The sequence below is a fragment of the Silene latifolia genome, chromosome 9 (genome assembly GCF_048544455.1).
Source record: "Silene latifolia isolate original U9 population chromosome 9, ASM4854445v1, whole genome shotgun sequence".
NCBI lineage: Eukaryota > Viridiplantae > Streptophyta > Magnoliopsida > Caryophyllales > Caryophyllaceae > Silene > Silene latifolia.
Window position 1 is genome coordinate 203,263,605 of NC_133534.1, and position 20,271 is coordinate 203,283,875.

General features: G+C 37.8%; 2 non-coding genes across 2 annotated transcripts; both read left to right on the forward strand.

The window, feature by feature from the left end:
- The first annotated feature begins 6,555 nt into the window (after window positions 1-6,555).
- Window positions 6,556-6,662, forward strand: LOC141603705 (small nucleolar RNA R71). Its single transcript, XR_012525562.1, has one exon. It is a non-coding gene; the product is annotated as a small nucleolar RNA R71 (small nucleolar RNA).
- Window positions 6,663-10,270: 3,608 nt separating this feature from the next.
- LOC141603460 (small nucleolar RNA R71) lies at window positions 10,271-10,377 on the forward strand. The gene has a single exon (XR_012525335.1). It is a non-coding gene; the product is annotated as a small nucleolar RNA R71 (small nucleolar RNA).
- Window positions 10,378-20,271: the final 9,894 nt, after the last annotated feature.

A 20,271-nucleotide genomic window follows, 5' to 3' on the forward strand; every position in this document is an offset into this window, starting at 1 on the left:
CCACGCTCACCAAGGAATTCTCGAAAGCACCGAGAATCGTGACCTATGAGCATACCACTCTCTTCTTTGATGCGAGACTCCAGAAGGGCCAACCAGTTAGCCCACACATTCTCAGCATGATTGAGAATGTCGAGAAGCTGGAGACCTTTAATTGTAACATCAGCGAGAACATTGTTATCGACCGCATGCTTCATTCACTCCACGATGGTTTTTCGCAATTTAGAGCGAATTACTATATGAATGATTTGAAGAAACCCCACATGAATCGCACTCCCTTCTCGTATGCACCGAGAAGGACATGAAGTTCAGTGGGAGCTTGAAACAGGATGTTCTCGTTGTGTCAAACAAAGGGAAAGGTAAGGGCAAAGCTCAGGCAAACCTAGCGAGAGGTAAACCGAAGTTCAAGAAGTCAGGTTCAGGTAAGAGTGGGCCTGGTGAGTCGAGCACCTCATCAGGCGCGACAAAGAGCAAGAATGAAAACATGGAGTGCCATCATTGCCACAAGACTGGGCATTGGAGGCGTACATGTCCTGTTTATCATGAGGACTTAAAGGCAGGTCGTGTTAAACCTGTTGGTATGTCTTCTCTCTCTTCTACTTTTATTCACATGATTGAGATTAACCACGCAAGTTACGGAACTTGGGTACTAGATATTGGTTGTGGTTCTCATCTGTGTAATCATGTGCGGGGGCTCCGAAACATCGAACCCCTCGTAAAGGGTGAGGTGGACTGCGTGTCGGGAATGGAGCAAGAGTGGCTGCCATCTCAAAGGGGACATATGTGATCCAGCTTCCTAGCGGATTTGAGTTGTCATTATATGACTGCTATTATGTACCTAGTCTTTCGAAAAACATTATTTCAGTTTCTGCACTTGATAAACTTGGTTTTTCATTTGTAATAGAAAATAATACTTGCATTTTCTCATTACACGATATGATTTCTGCAAGGCGAGTCTCCATGAACGGAATTTATGTTTTAGATCGGACCACCGAAATATTACACGTAATGAATAAAAAGTTAAAGGTTGGTGACAAAGATCAAACGTATCTATGGCACTGCCGTATGGGACATATTAATGAGAAACGCGTAAAGCGACTCATAAAAAATGGAGCTATCTCGGCCTTTGATTTTCAATCATTTGGCACGTGTGAATCATGTCTCATCGGTAAGATGACTCGGATTTCCTTCAAAGGTGTTGGAATGCGCGCTGTTGACCTATTAGGACTCATACACACGGATGTATGTGGTCCTATGTCAATCACCGCACGAGAAGGCTATAGGTATTTCATCACTTTCACGGACGATTTAAGTAGATATGGCTATGTCTACTTAATGAAGCACAAAAGTGAATCCTTTGAGAAATTCAAAGAATACCAGAATAGGGTGCAGAACCTATTGGGTAGAAAGATTAAAACACTGCGTTCGGATCGTGGTGGCGAGTATCTTTCTCACGAGTTTGATCAACACCTAAAGGACTGTGGGATTGCCCTACGTTAACTCCACTGGAACACCTCAATTGAATGGTGTGTCCGAACGGAGAAATCGAACTTTACTTGATATGGTTCGATCCATGATGAGTCACACCGTGTTGCTTGACTCATTATGGGGTTATGCTCTTCTGTCATTTGCTCTAATACTTAATCAAGTCCGTCTAAAGTCTGTTGACAAGACTCCATATGAACTATGGAAGGGAACGGTCCCTAACTTGTCCTTTATACGGGTTTGGAGCTGCGAGGCTTATGTCAAGTTGAGACACGAGGATAAGCTCGGCCCGCGATCGGTCAAGACATACTTTATAGGTTATCCTAAAGGAACGCTTGGTCATTACTTTTATTCGCCAACCGAACAACGTGTTTTTTGTTGCGGCTAGTGCGACATTCTTAGAGAAGGAATTTCTCGAGAATGCAAAGAGTGATAGAACCTTCGAATCGTCGGAGATTCGGAACCAAGTACCGAGCAACTATTGGAGGAACCTATTCCTTCAATCCCGGCCATGTTAACATTCTGAGGAACCTAGGAGGTCGGGAAGAGTCTCTATTCCTCCGGACAGATACATTGGTATGGTCGAGGAACATGACATAGATGACGTTCTACTCTTAACGAGTAGTGAACCCGCAACCTATAAAGGTGCCATGACCAGTTCCGACTCAAAGCTATGGCTTGAGGCCATGCAATCCGAGATGGACTCCATGTATGAGAACAACGTGTGGGATCTTGTTGACTTACCGGCTAAGGTTCGTCCCCTTCAATGCAAATGGCTTTACAAGATAAAGCATTCTGTGGAAGGTCAACAAGATATCTACAAAGCACGACTAGTTGCTAAAGGTTTCACCCAAGTGCCAGGTTTGCACTACGACGAGATTTTTGCACCCGTAGTTATGCTGCGTTCCATTCGGATTATCTTAGCGATTGCCGCTTTTCATGACTATGAAATTTGGCAAATGGACGTGAAAACCGCCTTCTTAAACGGCTTTTTGGAGGAAGAGTTGTACATGGTGCAACCCGAAGGTTTCATCGATCCAGTACATCCTAAGAAAGTGTGCAAGCTTAAGCGTTCCATTTATGGACTTAAGCAAGCATCAAGGAGTTGGAATCATCGCTTCGACCAAGTGATAAAAGAAAATGGATTTACTCGATCGGTCGAGGAACCATGTTTATATATCAAGTCGAGTGGGAGCAAGATTGTTTTCCTAATATTGTATGTTGACGACATACTCCTGATTGGGAATGACATACCTCTCTTAACTTCGGTGAAAGTATGGTTGAAAAACCATTTCCAGATGAAAGATCTGGGAGAGGCACAAAGAATTCTAGGCATCCGTATCTATCGAGATAGATCACGACGGATGTTATCTCTCGATCGGGGAGTCTTACATAGACAAAGTCCTAGAGAGATTCAGCATGACTAACTCCAAGAAGGGGTTTCTTCCTATGGCTCCAGGGGTGCATTTGAGCAGGTCTCAGTCACCAGAGACACCGGAAGAGAAAGAGCGCATGACACGGATTCCTTATGCTTCGGCAATAGGATCTATCATGTATGCCATGATATGCACACGTCCCGACGTGGCATATGCATTGAGTATGACAAGTCGATTCCAACAGCATCCAGGTGAATCACATTGGCTGGCTGTCAAGAACATTCTTAAGTACCTACGGAGGACTAAATATTGGGCATTGACTTATGGAGGCGATCAAAAGCTATGCGCAACCGGTTCTGTGAGATGCTAGCTTCCAAACGGATCGAGATGACTCGAAATCTCGGTCTGGATTCGTTTTTACTCTTAATGCGCTGCATGATCGGTGGAAGAGTTCGAAACAAGTCACATTACAAAGAGATTCTACGATCGAGTCCGAGTACTATGCCGCGTACGAAGCTACAAAGGAAGCGATATGGATGCGTCAATTCTTACATGGGCTATCTGTAGTGCCTAGTTCGAATGACCCAATCACCATCTATTGCGACAATAGTGGTGCCATCTTCCAAGCTAAGAAGCCAAGGTCTAGCAACAAGTCTAGACATGTACAACGGAAAGCTCATCTAATCCGAGATTACGTGGAGCAAAAGGAAGTAGTGATAGAAAAGATTGCTACAGATGATAACATAGCAGATCCTCTCACTAAAGCATTACGACAAGATAAGCATGAAGGGCACGTTAATTCCATGGGAATTAAACGTGTTCCTAAGTTGTAGTACTCTTTTATGGATTAGATTCATTCGCTTTTGTACTCTATACAACATCATCGTTTTGATATTTTATATATATTTTGTTTTTCATGTGGATTTGTACGACAAATTTTGAACACCACAAAGTGAACTGAACAAACATTATATTTTTTGTCCTTAATTGCCCACGTGAGCTGATAACTCAAGGTAATTATTTTGTGACGTTGGTTGATGGTGGGTTCAACGAGCCATAAGTCAACCGGTTGACTGACCAATCACAGAGGCGAGTTATACGGATATCTCGTAGGACACCATTGTGACATCGACGTGGAGTCCTAAATGTTTTATAACATTCGCTGCCCGGTCGTGGATAGGACCTCCATGGTGATCCTAAGAGTCGATTCTTTTGACTATCGACTGTCTCTTGAGACTACGGCAGATTTTGGGTGACTTTGGTTTCTTTCTCACGGTCATCCGTAACAGGGGGCCAAGTAGATTGTTTCTGGGTCATTTCATGCTGTGCTTAGATCGGAAGGAGTCGAGTTGAAGGAAATATTCAGCCTTTATCGGTACACGATATTTCTCGGGGCCACTCGAGGAGTCAGAATCGAAATGCATGGCCATGCTCGGATACGGATTCGTTTTATCAGTTAAGTTACTCTCTAGTCGGGGAAACCACTCTAGATACAGATCGATTGTAAACTACGACCTTTGCGGATCCGGATCTGCAAATTGTTTTACATTGAGTGGGAGAAATTTTAAATGAATATGAGAATCGGTTATCGCACATACACTTGTACGGACAAGTGGGAGTTTGTTGGAGCTTGTGTCCTCCAGTTAGTGCGGATAACGTCATTGCACATACACTTGTACGGACAAGTGGGAGCTTGTTGGGGTTGGTGTCCTTAACAGTTAGTGCAAGGACTTATAAATCTCTAAAAGGATCAAAGGGCATACTTTTGGTATTATTATCAGTTGATCCACGTTTATCAATAACGGTTGGCTTGCTAGATAAGTTTGACGTTATTGTCATACAGATGGCGGTGATCAACTGGTCCCTAAAAGTCACACCTATAGGATACGTTTGAGAGACGTGACAGTATAAAAATACAGTCATGTAGATGCCAATTTTGACTAACCAGTTAGTCCGAGTTATTTGACTAGTAATTAGTCAAAATGTGATGTTGAGATATTTTATTTAATACGGATTAAATAATAATGGCTAAGGCGGATTAAGCAGTTAATTCGTAAAATTGAATATAAACGTTTTATATTTAATTAAATGTATATTGAATATAATTATACGATATTGTCTTTGTCGGACATGTATTAATAATTCAACTAACCCGTCTTATTAGTTGATGCTTTAATAACCGATAATCGATGACGATTTATAATGAAACCGTGTCATATACATTTAGCGCATTTCGGGTCGTACCACGAGTTTAAGTGAAGAGGAAATTAAAAAGCCCACGAGCTCTCCTCTCACTCGGTTTGGCCGAGCCCTTCATAGACAAAAGGAGAGCTTCTCCTCTTGGCTAACCTAATTGTCATTTGCAAAATCAAATTAGGGTTTTGGAGATCATTTTCTCTCTAAAACCTAGATCTCTCATCTAAGCAAAACTCACAAAATTAATCCTCTCAATATTGCAAGGCAATTAGAGGATTCGATCTAGCACAAGGGCATTTCTCGGACTATCTTGGGTGCAACAATTAGGAGGAGATCTACCTTGATCTCTCATTGCCATTTTGCACTAGGACCGAAGGTTATTTCTATTGCTTAATCGTTTCATCATGTTATTCGTTTTATGACTATAATCACATGTAAATTTTGCGTTATAATCCTATAATTAAAGGGTATTATACGGATATTACCCCACATCTTTATCATCTTCAAAAGCTCAACTTGAGAGAGCTCACCTTGGGGTTCTTGATAAGGTTGGTTGGCTATGGGTAAAGGGAACCCATAGTCATACCGAGCATTGGAACCTTGGTTGTTGTTTTGCCCCCCTTGGAAGTTAGCTCTAGGACCATTGTTTTTGAAGTTTGATCCTTGACCTTGTTCTTGAAACCCTTGAACATACCCTTGCCCAAATCCTTGGTTTGCTTGGTTCACTTGATTACCTTGGTAAAACCCTTGGTTGCTTTGATTTCCACCAAAATATTGGTATCCTTGTGGTTGACTCCCATAATTTTGGTTTTGATTGTTGTTTGGCCATTGGTTTTGATTCCCGGGATTAGTTCTTGGGTTGGGGAATATTCCCCTTTGTTGAGCAAAACCGGGTGGATTGTTTGGGGCTTGTGGTTGAAGTTGTTGTGGGTTTTGAACATTGGTACTTTTGTAACTAAAGTTGGGGTGGTTCCTTAAACCGGGGTGGTAGAAATTGGTATTTGGATTGTAGACGTTTGGGTTGTTGAAAGGTGGTCTTGTGGGTCTTGAATTGTTGTTAAAGCTTTGAAAAGCGTTAACCTCTTGAACATTTTCATCGTAGACACCATTGTAATTGTTGGCACACAAGTCATATGTGTGACCACTCCCTCCACAAAGTTCACAACTTGAGACTTGAGCCACTTCCTCAATGGGTGCCCCATGTGAGGTTGCGGCTTGGTGCACTTGATTTCTTTGAAACTTCTCAAATTGTTTTGTGAGTAAGTCGAGCTTGGCATTTGTCTCGGAGTTGAAGGAGTTTTCCTTAGGAAACTTCCCATTCCTTCTTAGCATGTTTCCTCTAGAACCATAGTTTGCTTCCGAATCTACCATTTTCTTGATCAATGTCGTGCCCTCTTCATCACTCAAGTGATCAAATCCTCCCCCCACGGAGGCATTTACCATCTCCTTAGTCCTCGGTAGCAAAGTTTGAAAGAATGTTTGAGTGATGTACCATTCTGGTATTTCATGGTGGGGGCAACTTGCTATCAAGTCTTGATAACGGTCCCAAGCTTCACCCAAAGACTCCCCGTCCTCTTGTTGAAATGTATGAATCTCATTACAGAGCATCGTGGTCTTCGATGAAGGGTAATATTTGGCCATGAATGCTTTAGCCAAGGCATCCCATGTAGTGAAGGTATCCGGTGGGTGAATGTTCAACCATCGGTCCGCTTTGCCCGTCAATGAAAACGGAAACAACATCATTCTCAAGGTGTCTTCCGACACCCAATTCTTTTTCATCATTGAAACCTTCCTCTTAAACTTCCGGAGATGAGCATGGGCATCCTCTTCAATATGCCCCCGAATAAATCCTTCTCAATCAACCCGACTTGGGCGGGATGCATTTCAAAGTTGTTTGGGGCCAAGGTGCCAAAATTGATAGGGTTACATGAATCATTATGGTTAGGCCGGTTATGATCTCTAATAGCCATTTGTGGTGGTGGATTTGGTATTTGATGTGGTGGTGTTTGAGGTGGGCTATTATAATTAGGGAAGTTATGAAAAGGGTTTTCTAGTAGAGTCTCAATTGTGAGGTTTGGTTGAAGTGTGGTTGTGGTATCAATATTTTGTGGGATGTGTGAATTTGGTTGGTCAAAGTTTGCTTGAGGGGAACTATTCCTAACTCTCTCAAGGGTCCTTGTCCTCAAGGTTCTAAAAAGCCTTTCGGGTCGAAGTTGAAGAGAAGAGCTTGGTGGTTCCTTCTAGGCATGCACTTGACAAATCGTTAGTCTCCTAGTGTTTTTACACACTAGGGGAAGGCAAGAAATCACACACTCTACAAAGAACACACAACTACTAAAACAAACTAACAATTGAGATAAGACTAAAGCAAAGACTCTAAGTAAAACTAAGTATAACCTAACGCCATCCCCGGCAACGGCGCCATTTGATGTGTAAGTTTTAACGGTAGGGTCAAGTCGCTTACCACCAACAAAATTTAACCCAATTTAAGCCTAAATCGGGGTCGAACCATGAGGATGGGGTGGATTTCTACTTAGTCTAAGTAAGAGTCTAGTCTAGTCAAAATGAAGGAAAAGGGTTTGATTTAAGCTACTCGATGCAACTAAACAAAATAGTGAAGAAATATGTGTTCAAATGATTCCAACTTAAGTTTATTTTGACTGCCCTGCCGGTAGGCGAAGCGGCAGCCGGTCCACCGGCAGAACGCAACAGATGACGGATTTAGGCTTTTCTCCTCTTTTCTTCTTAATCTTATGCAAGACTATAAATACCCCCTCCTTAAACCCTTTGTATACATAACCCTAGATCTGAAAACTTTCCCTAATTATTGTAATCTTTCCTTAATCAAGCTTTAATCTTTCTATAATAACTATTAATTACTTAGTGAAAATAGTTAGTATTGGTGAGAATCAATTGTTTACACTTGGTTTTTGAGGATTGTATTGAGAGATTGTGGAGGATTTCCTTCATTTATTCAATCAAAGCAATCATCTTTAATTTTGTTGGTATATCCCTTCTCTTATTTACTTTGTTAATCAAATGTTTACATTTTGTTTTGTCTTTTATAATTGCTAGAATCATTATCATGTCTTCTCTTGTTGTTGTTTGGTTTTCTCCATTTACTTGCTTGAACAACCTAAACATGAGTGAGTAGTTACCCTTCTAGGGTTTAGGGGGAGTCTAAATCGGATTATTGGGCATGATAGGTTGATTGTTTTGAGTCTATGGTGTAGAATTTGTCTTTCTTAGTATTGCATACAAGGTGTTTGATAAATTGTGTAAGTGAGAACTTGTGCCTTTTGTCTTAATTGCTTAATTCCTCCATTAAATGAGAGTTTGTGGTGGTCTTTGTGCATGCTTTAGGAAGGGTAGTTTCTCAACGAGAGTTGGTGACCGCCTTTAGGATTATCAAGAGATTGATTCCAATCCTAGGACAAACCTTCATCATAGACTATTTAAATCGACTTGTTTGCCCATAGTTCATTTAGATGACCCCGAAAACCCTAGCCTTTAATCATTTGAACACATATTTCTTCACTATTTTGTTTAGTTGCATCGAGTAGCTTAAATCAAACCCTTTTCCTTCATTTTGACTAGACTAGACTCTTACTTAGACTAAGTAGAAATCCACCCCATCCTCATGGTTCGACCCCGATTTAGGCTTAAATTGGGTTAAATTTTGTTGGTGGTAAGCGACTTGACCCCACCGTTAAAACTTACACATCAGTTTTATAGAATGGTCCGCCATTTGAAATGTGACACTAGTGCATTTTAAGACTCCCATATTAAGCTTAGCATAAATAGAGTAAGGTATTACACTCACACTAGCACCTAAATCGCATAAAGCTTTATCAATTTGGTAGGTGCCAATTGTGCATGGAATAGAAAAGCTACCGGGATCTTTTAACTTAGGAGGGGACTTGTTTTGCAAAAGAGCACTCACCTCGGCGGTGAGAGCTATTGTTTCAACCTCATCAAAAGTCCTCTTCTTAGTTAAAATGTCTTTCATGAACTTAGTGTAAGATGGAATTTGAGTGATTAATTCGGTAAAAGGAACGGTTACCTGTAGATTCTTCACAATTTCCATGAATTTACCGAATTTGGAATTCTTTTGATGCTTTACCAATCTATGAGGAAATGGCACTTTGACTTTTTCCGGAATCTTTGCTTCAACATCTTTATTTGGAGGAGCATCCTCCACTTCCTTGACTTTCTCAACAACAACAAGTGGGTCATCCACTTTCTTGGGTATTTCTTCAATTTCGTTATCATTTGGAGAGACCTCCAACTCAACAAGTACCTCCTCATCATCTTTGGGCATGGATGGCCCATCATATTTCGTACCACTTCTTAAGGAGATAGCATTAAGGGTAGCATGTGGTTGCTCACCTTGAGGGGGTAGTTGACCCGACTTCCTTGAAGAGCTAGATGAGGCCAATTGAGCTATTTGTTGCTCCAACATTTTGATTGCGGCATTTTGAGCTTGCTCATTCTTTTGGATTTGAGCCAACAATTCCTTTTGCATACGGATTATCAAGCCCTCAAGCTTACCTCCCTCTTGGTTATTTTGTTGGGCATTTTGTGGTGGAGGTTGAGTTTATTTGAAATTGTTTTGTGGGGGCCTTTGTTGATTTTGATACCCCGGTGGAGGGATATATTTTTGTTGTTGAGGGACATAGGCATTTTGTTGTGGTGGGGGTTGTGGTTGAGGATTTAGCACATTGTTGCTTCTATAAGACATATTCGGGTGAAATCTTGAATTTGGGTTATATGTGTTTGAGAATGTACCCGGTGGATAAGCATTTTGTGCATTTTGTCTTAAAGCTAGAGAGGCATTTACCTCTTCAATGGGAGCTTGGCAATGAGCGGCATAATGACCCGCACCTCCGCAACCTTCACACACAACGATTTGGCTTGTTGAGGACATAGCATTGACTTGTTGAACGGAATCTCTAGCATCCCTTTCCGCCAATTGTTGTTGGAGCAAAGAAATTTGAGCTAGCAAAACGGAGTTGTTAGAGGATTCTTCTTTACCTTTGGATGGCACAACTCGGGAATTGACATATTGGGCATCATGGACCGCCATAGATTCGATCGTGGCATGAGCAAGGTCGGTGTCAATTTGGTCAAACCGCCCATTGTTGGCGGAATCAAGAATCCTTCAGGACTCGGCACAACATCCATTGTAGAATGTTATTGCTAGAAACCAATCAACTAGCCCATGATGTGGGCATTGCCTTTGAAGCTTTTTGTACCTCTCTCAAGCCTCATATAAGCTCTCAAGAGCTTGTTGACGGAATCCGGTAATTTGGCTCCTCAAAGTTTGAGTTTTCTCCGGTGGAAAAAACTTTTGAAAGAAGGCTAGAGCCAAAGTCTCCCAATTGGTGATTCCCATGGCGGTGCGGTCAAGGCTATTGATCCAAAGCTTGGCCTTGTCCTTCAAAGAGAAAGGGAAAAGTATTTCCCTTATTTGGGCTTGAGTGACGCCCGTTTGCCGGATCATGGAGCAATAGTCACAAAAGTTTTGCACATGCAAATTGGGATCCTCCAAAGGACTCCCCCCAAATTGCTTCCTCTCCACAAGGCTAATGAAAGCCAGTTTGATCTCGAAGTCCGGCGCGGTGATTTGAGTGGTTGTGATTCCGGCCGGAAGCATGGCCGCGGTGGGCTTTGAGTGATCGGAAAGTTTCACCATCTTTTTGGTAGTAGATGATGGTGGTAGTGGAGTTGATGAACAAGAAACCTCCTTCTCTTCAAGAACCTCTAGATAGTCTAAGTAAGACTTTCTAGCACTTTCAACTTGTACGGGTGAAGTGGCTTCTTTCACTTCCTTCCAAAAACGTCGTCTTCTCCTAAATGTTTTCTCGGGATCGGAATCCGGTGAAAGCAATTCTCCACTACGAGAGAACCTGGGCATAAGACAACAATTTCTAGAGAAGTGATAAGTAACGGTCTCAAGGAACAAGTGTTCCCCAAGACAAAGGAAATAAGATAAAAATCGACAATTCTAAAAGCAATAAAACCATTTCCCCGGCAACGGCGCCAAAATTTGATAGGTTTATCGCGTACATATGCAAAGATAATTTCCCTAGACACAAATTAATGTAGTAATACGGGTCGAACACAAGGAAATGAGAATTACGTCGTGAATTGCTATGGGTAGATTTTTATCAAGGTCGATTACGATTTGGGTTTGGTTTGTTTGTTGGTGATTAATAAAAATGCAATGTAAATAATATGATAAGAGATAGTCTAAAGGGTTCGGGTCACTCATGCAAAGGTAAACATATGAACATGTTAAACTCGATACTAATAATTTTGTCAATTGTTTAGGCTTAAAGATACCCACCTTACGACATTAGTATCAACCATAGACCGGGTCCTAGAAAAACTCTCGTCCATGACTAGTTCGTCCTACCACACATGCTTAGTCTAATTCAATTCCGTGCCTCTCGACTTTAGAACGAATGAACAAATTTAATCTACGACTACGACCGATAATCAAAGATTAAGCGTAACAAAGCAAACATGTGATGGAAACAATTGAACAATATTATTATAAACTTATTTAAACATGTTATATATTTGATTTTGCATGGCTCCCCTAGCCTTTAGACTAGGAAATTTAGCTACTCATACTAAGATGTAAAATGCAAACCAAATTATAAGAAATATTGAACATGGTTATATGAATTATATTAATTAGGTGATATAACATGCGAAAAGAACAAAGCTAAAGTAAATATGAGATACTTGATTATAATAACTATGTGGTAACTAAAGCAATAATGTAAATTGTAAACTTGGAATTAGAAATACCTTATAAAGGAGAACTTATATGGAAGAACAAATAACAAATAACCAAAAGCTTGAATATCAAATGCTCGAGAATATCTTGAAGTACAAAATGTTGAAAGATTAACTAAGGAATGCTTAACAACTTATAAATTAAAATGGAAACTAATGAGAGAAAACTTATAATGCTTGAGGCTTATTGTAGTAAACTTGGACGTAAAATGAGATACCCAAACCTAGGAATACCTCTCCTATTTATAGGAGAGGAGGAGAAAACGTAAGAATTCATTGAGCATGCAACCCCGATCGGGGTTGGGCGGCCCCGATCGGGGTCGTGTGTTCCTCGATTAATTGTCTTAAATCCTCTCTTAATTCCTTGGAGAATTCTAAGTGGGTGATTAATTGTGCGATTAATCACCCGGTTAATGCTTGCATTTGGCATCCTAAGATCATTTGGAATCCCGTGCTTTCCCCTTGACTTTTGACTTGCAATTTGGGCTTGACTTGAATGTTTAATCTCATTTGTATTTTGCTAATTGATCCAACACATTCCCATGCTTAAATCCATGCAACTTGAGGCACAAAGTCCATGCAACACCCAATCCTTAGTCTATTTGGCCTTTTTTCCTCTTAGCTTGCAATTTCTAGTACTTTGTAGTTATTTTAGCTCCAAAAAGCTTATTCCCTACAAAATATGTCAAAGCATCCAAAACAACTAGAAATGCAAATATTAGCTATAAAACACTTAAGATAAGTGCTAAAGACATGTAAAAACAAGCTAATATAGAGGGTTAAAATGTATAAAATATGCACTTATCACCATTATTGTGACTCGACCAAAATACTTCATAAATCCGACTTTAATTTTGCTTCCTTCTTTGTTCTCGCTGATTTCATCATCGATTTTTCTGATTTTGAGCATATAACAATTTAGGTAATTCCCCCAATTTCTTTCTTATTCATCCGTTTTAATGATTATTATGATTCAAATTAGTTGATTAGGGTTATATTCCTGTTTTGTACTTCTTTCGGTCGTTTCCATTGATTTCAGTTTCCGTTCTTAGTTCATACACTTCATAACATCTGTTTATGTTTGTCCCTCTAACAAGAGAACTCAAATTGCGGGCTAATGTGATGTGCATAAAACTTGCATTGTGTGTTGGACGACAAATATGATGACCTTTCAGAGCAATCTTTCTATATGGTTGGAGGAATCGAAGAGGTTATTGCCAAGGCTGAGAAGATTGCCAGAGAATCTGCAGCTTAAACCAACCGAGATGTGTTGCTTTTTTTTATCTCCTTCCTCTTTGGCCCGTAGTCATGATAATCTCGAAAAATAATTTCAAATTGACAATGTCATTGCCAGCTTCAGGATTTAAAATTTTTTGGAAGCTGAACATGTGATAGAGAAATTTACATTTTTGGTTTATTTATCTTTGTTGCACAAGTGTGATGCTCCATTTGACGCGGAGCAGAGGGCTAGCCTGCTAGCAGAACCCCCTCCCCTTCTCTGTCTGTCTTTGAATAATGGGAACAAGAGATGAGATATGGACCCATGTATAGTTTTTGTTCTAATGTGATTTCTCTCTGAAATGGGTTACATACATACATTTTAAGTGTTGTTGCTCTATTGTTTTTCAATTGTTGTTTTTGGGTGTTCCACATTCGAAACTTTACTGGTTTGTTATCCGTTTTAATGCTTAACAACGTATTTTTTCCCTTGTGGTGTCACATTTTCCCCTAATTCCGTCTTTGGCTAATTTGACGTTCATTCTCTTGTGATTAGCTAATTACCGGTAGTCTGTATTGAAAGTAAAATTTAAAAAGCAATACAATAAGTAAACTTTTAGCATCAGTACAGTTGTGATTTGAGTTTCTTCCAAGGATTTTTGGATGTGCTCTTTTATACAATAATTTTTTAAGACATTTTATTTTCATGAAATATGATTCTATGTGCATGAAATAAGGTTCTATGTTCATGAAATCAGGTTCTATGTGCATGAAATAAGTGTTGGCATATATAAAATTATATTTGCATGAAATAAGGTTCTATGTGCATAAAATAAGGCTCTATGTGCATGAAAAAGTTGTTCAATTGCATCAGTTGGTTATATTATGATACTAATTACTTTGGTTAAGGACGTTAATTTTATATGGGCATGAAATAAGGTTCTATGTGTGTTGGAATATGTGTCCTCCGACAATAATGCGATCACGACTGTTGATCATGATGATCACATGTTTAAGTCTCATTAAAATGAATACAATTGGGAAGTAATTTTTTGTTGTCACAACTGGTCAACATATATCGGTAATGATTGGTGACTAGAGTTTGACATTATCGTCGTGTGACGGTGGTGATCGAGTTGACCCCTAGGTCATACCTAAAGGGCAATACTCTTAATTGATTATTTAATTAATCGTATAATGTTACGAGTTAATTAAATTACTTGAAAATTGACGGACGATTTTGGAAGTAAAATTTACGTATCATATTGAAATGTGATTAAATAAGATACGATCTGAGTAATTGAATTGTATCATTACTCGGATGAAATAATTGTTTAAAGTAACAATTAAATTGAATGAATTGTTATAAATACAATCAATTGTGATTTATAAATTGGTAAAATTTTTGGTACAAGTAATTATGATATTACTAAGTCGATATTTGTATGTGACGTATTTTATTAATACGTTGATTTTTAATATGTTAAAAATTACATAACAAATTTATGTCACATATGACATGTCACATATTGACAAATTGACAAAAATAATATGGACTCTATATTATCCATTGTGCCGAAATTAGGGGAAGAAATAGGCTAATATTGTGTTTGATTAAGATAATGGTAAACACAATGATTACCTTATTTCCTAGCCATGCAAGCCTATTATGTATTGTAAAGAACAACACTTGCATGCATTGGCTCACCCAAAAGGCTCCTCTTACACGGTTTTGGGGAAGAAAAATGATCATTGTTTTCTCTATAATTTTACCTAATAATATACTAAAAGTAGTGTGTTATTATTCATTCCAATTTACTCATCAAAATACAAGTTCTAGTGAGAAGAAAAATCCTCTCTTCTTCTCTCATAAAAACCGAAACTTTTATGTGATTTAAAAGGTTTTGGTTCAATTTTCTACTAAGATTAATATTATACTAGCACTTATAATATTAATTAGATTAAGTGTTAAGCCTTGGGTATAAAGCTTAGGGAGAGATCTTATACTTAGATCTTTGTTCTTCCATAAGGATAAGCTCAAGAACAAGAGAGAAAGGTGATCTCTCTTGTGCCCTCTAAACCGAAATCATCAAAGTAAGGACATGATTTCTTCTCTATATTATTATTGTTTGCATGCATAAAATCCGTAATTAATTTTATGACAAATTATTTAGACATATAAGAGTATGTTAGTATGTATATGAATCTACATTTCCTTCAATCGGTATCAAGAGCCACGGTTGTTTGCATGCAAATTGGTTAAAAGTTTTTCCGAGTTATAAGAATAACAAATAAAACTTGTAAAATTTGTGTTATTATGATATATCACGAAATTATTACATGCATGTTAATATTTCTGGTCCTAAAATGTTTTAGGATATTTTGGTTAATTTTTCGGATTTTTATTGTTCATAATTTACAATAATGGCATTTAAATGTGATTTTATGAGTAAAAATGTCATTTTTGGTCTAAAAATAGCTATACTTCGAATTTTCACTTGGTTTTTGGATATGTTGTCACATATATTATTTTGAGATAACCTGTAAATTTTCATAAGTTTTGGACTTGTTATGCTCGAAAAATGGATTTTTCATTTTTAATTCGGATTTAAAGTGAAAAATAGGTTAATATGAGTTAAGTTTCGAATCTGGTCATAGAAATTTTATATGTTGTCACATGCAATTTTACAAGATGTGTGTAAAATAATTGGCCATAAAGAAGTCTTTATGCATGATTTATGGATTTTTGAAGAAAAATAGCATAAATAGTGACATTATTAGTGAAAATTAATAAATCATAATCTATGACTTAGGAAAAACGTCTAATGTTGCATTTTATTATATTTTTCAGATCTAAAATTGAAAAGTTAATGAAAATAATTATTCCATGTTTTTATGATTATTTTATTAAAAATCGATAAACCGCAACATTGTTTTTCCGGAAAAATTTCGAAATTTTTAACCTAAGATTTTGAACATTATGAGTGTCATGGAATTTTTCCAGAATGTTCATGAATTTAAATTTCAAATTTTGAATTTATTTGGAATTTTTGGATTTATTTGAAGTTTAATAGCTTATTTTTGTAATTTTTGGTCCATGTATGAACAATTTTGTAAATAAAGGTTAATTATGGTCAAATTATTAGTGAAGACTAAATTTTGAGTCCTAAGAGGTTAGGGTAATTAACTTATGCATAAATATGAGTTTATGCATTTTTGTGATTATAAAATGTTGAAATCACGCAAATCCGTAAAAACCGAGTAATATATGATATTGGCTATTAAAGGCGATTTAGCATAAAAATTGAGCATGCTCATACATATTATAATGCTGCATTTTTCTTTATGATTGTCATAATTTTAATTTATGTAATTTTGAATTATGTAATTTTACTTAGTATGGCCTTAGATTTTAATTGGTATTTCCCGAAATGTATGGGAATATCGATTCGGTTGTAATTTTTATTGTGATCTCGTATCACCGTTTTGTAATTTAATAGATTTATTTTATTTTAATTACAAATGTATAATAGGAAATTATGTATTTTATTATGTAATTTTATTCATTCCGGAGTTCCTAAAGACGGATTTCTTCAAGAATGGCGATACATAAAGACGGTGTTACCTCGAGATGCGTGCCACAACCGAAGTTCAAGGGACCAATGGAGTTGGTTTCCGAATATGTAATAGTTGAATAGTTTTTCTATTTTAGGAAAGGCCATACTAGGATTTATTTACCTTTATGCTTGCATTTTATTTTATGTCACATGCATCGCTAAATCGCCATAACTAAACATGCATCTTCTTTTATCGAGTTTATCGACCGTGTCAATTAGAATTATCGTAGTTCACCGCTTTAGTTCACTTAAAACGTGATAGATAATAAATTGACATGACCTCTCGCTAAAACAATAAATTGAGACATAGCCTTACCAAATAGTAGAAACCATGAAAACCTATTTCGTGAGGGAGTGCACTCGGCCCTACCGGGGTACAAACCTTGTTACGTAGGGGAAGTGGGTGATGAATGTTAATCCACCGAGTTCATATTGACGAGGGTTTCATCGGCCATACCGTGCCCAAGTTGATGTGGATTTGGATCATGGACACATTTATTCGAAATTTGGATTGAGCTCAACGGAAGTATTCGCGACCGTAGTTGCATGTGTTCCGGGCTATAGATAATTATTAAAGTAATTTTATCGACCAAGAGTTCTAAAAGTAGAATCGATTAAAAAGTTAATCTACCGAGTTATATTGATGAGGGTTTCATCGGCCATACCGTGCCTAAGTCGATATGAATTTGGGTCTTGGAATCATTTATCTAGTTGGGTAGAGGTCACTAGAAAAATGCATAAAACTTGTTTAAATCATACTTTTTACGAGTATTATTATTAAAACGACATTTGTTTTACTCCTCATATTTTGTTTTGTAGACCACTTCTTATTCTTAACAAATGGCAACACCAACTCCTAATGCTACACCTCTCGCTAGTTCGTCTTGGCTCCGATCCTTTATGGATCGATGTAAACTTGAAAAGAATGGGTCAAATTTCTCCGAGTGGGATGCCCAACTCAAATTAGCCGCCGAGGGTGACGACAAGCTTCGTTACCTTACCGAGGCCTCTCCACCCGAGCCCTCCACTAGGTCCACCGCGGCCACTAGGGAAGCATATAAGGCTTACCAAAAGGAGTCGCCGCAATGAAAAATGTCTTGATATTTGTGATGGAGGCGGACCTCCAAAGGAGAGCCTTTAAAATGGGCAATGCTAATGAGATTTACTCCAAACTTGTGACCATGTTTTCACAAACTCCGCGGATCGTCCAATATGAGGCGGCCGCGGCATTCTTTGATCTCGACTTCAAAGAGGGCCAAAAGGTTAGCCCTCATGTGCTCAAACTCATGGAGCTTGTCAAGACCTTGAAAATTCAAAAGGTTGAAATCCCTAAAGAACTCATCGTAGATAGGATTCTACACTCCTTGTCCAAAGTCAAGGCATATGTGCAATTCCGGGTGAATTTCAACATGCAAGACAAGGATGTATCTCTTGAGGAGTTGCACAAGTTACTTGTGCAAGCCGAGAAGGACATGGGGTTAAATGTGAACCCTCCCAAGGATGTGCTTAACATAAGCACAAAGAGTAAGGGGAAGTTCAAGAAGAATGGGAGAAAGGGCAAGAAGCAAGCTCCCACATTCACCAAAGCTAAGTCTTGTGAAGCTAGCACCTCCAAAGTCAAGAAGGGTCCTCTTGATAAGTGCCATTATTGTAATGGCATGGGACATTGGAAAAGAAATTGTTCCAAATACCTTGGTGATATCAAAGCTGGAAAGATCACTCCAGTAGGTAAATGACTAACCTTCTTTTATGTTTCTAATTCAACTATGGTATTATGATGCAAAGTTGTGATAATGTATCTCCCTTTTATTGTAAATAGGGCCTCCACCAAGCAAAGACAAGGGAAAAGAAAAACAAGCATGAGAAACCATGGAGAAGCTAAGGATAGCTTTTATGGAGCTTTGTTTTTCATTGTCTTAATTTAAATTATGTTTTGAATTTTTAGAACTTTAAGTTTCCGTGTTCGACATGGAAAGGTATTTTGGATAATGGTTTGTATTTTGGATGATGGTGACTTGGTTTGCAATCCAAGTCACCCGTTTTATCATTTATCCTTTATGTTCTAAAATTTCATCTTTAAATGCTTGCGTTTTGAAACATAAGATTATTCACTTAAGGTGATCTAATAGACAATTATAATGACGGGTTTCATTATATGTCCACATGCTTAAGGCTTGTGTATGATCATTTATAAAGCGATTTTGAGTCTATGAACTCTCTTAAAGGAATGTCAATCACCAAGTACACATATGAAATCAATAACTATTAGTCTACCTATGAGGTAGTTCTCCTTATAGTTCAACATCATTAATTTGTGTCTCATATGCTATCTTTGAATGTTTAGTGTATTCATTCTAAAGATAGAGTGGGAGAAAAATGAGGACACAACACACAAGACAAAGATCACAATTGTGTACTTGTGTATATAAAGATCTACGCAAGAGAGAATGATTTGAATAAAGGTATATCTATTTACATAGTATGCCGAATAGATGAGATTTATAGACCTCAAGTTAGTTCTATATGACTAAAGAGACCAAGTGTAATAATCATAAGAGTATATTCTCAAGATAACTACACGAGGAGACCAAAAGAAGTTTTGGAATAAAATGACTAATAAGTTTTTGACTATGTTTATGAAACATTTGACCAATAGTTTCAACCATGAGATTTACTTAAGAGCCTAAATAAATCAAAGTAACATACTAGTTATGATCGAATTGCAAAATTGATATACCGATATCTTCAATGGCCAAAGTTTTTAACCACGAAAATGTCATTGCTTAACCTCACTATGAAATGGTTAAACCTCCTTCCAAAAGGGGATTTGCGAAGGACGTATTCTAGATATTGTTTATACTTGAATAATGACATTGCTACACATCATTATGACATGAGTGTGTTGGAGATTTAAAATCTCTTTCCGTAAGGTTAAGATAAGACCACTTCAAAATAGGTATTTTGAAGGGACATGATGGGAACATATATGGTTCTATCTTAATAACTTGGCAATGCAATTTCATATTTCAATTCTTGAATAAATTTCAATCGAGAAGTCAATTTCGAAATATGTAGAATTGAGTGGGAGTTAGGAAATTCTCATGTGAAGACATGGAATTTAGTGGGAGTTATCATCTTCTGAATTTTTACGACTCATCACTCATTAAAGAATGACGAGCCAATACCTTCTTTCATAAAGAAGCAATTGAGTTTTCAATTCTGGATGAAAATGGACAATGATGAATCCAATTACATCAAGGGATGTTGGATTAGTATTAAGAGATATACATCGTATCAACATTCACATGGGTTATTCATATAGATGAAAATGGAATTGCCATTAGCAGTCATGGTCGTTCATTGAACCTATGAACGGTTGATCTCATGATTATTAGTAACTAATGTTTCCGCCATTAGAATAATCATTTACATGTCCAATTCTGAATCATATGCATAAGAGCATGATGATTGATTGGTAAGCCATAATAGAAACGTCATGAATTCTCAAGTAGAATCCGATGAGCGATTTCAGTGATTGACGGAATGTTCTATTGTGTGTCAAGAGGTTGCACATA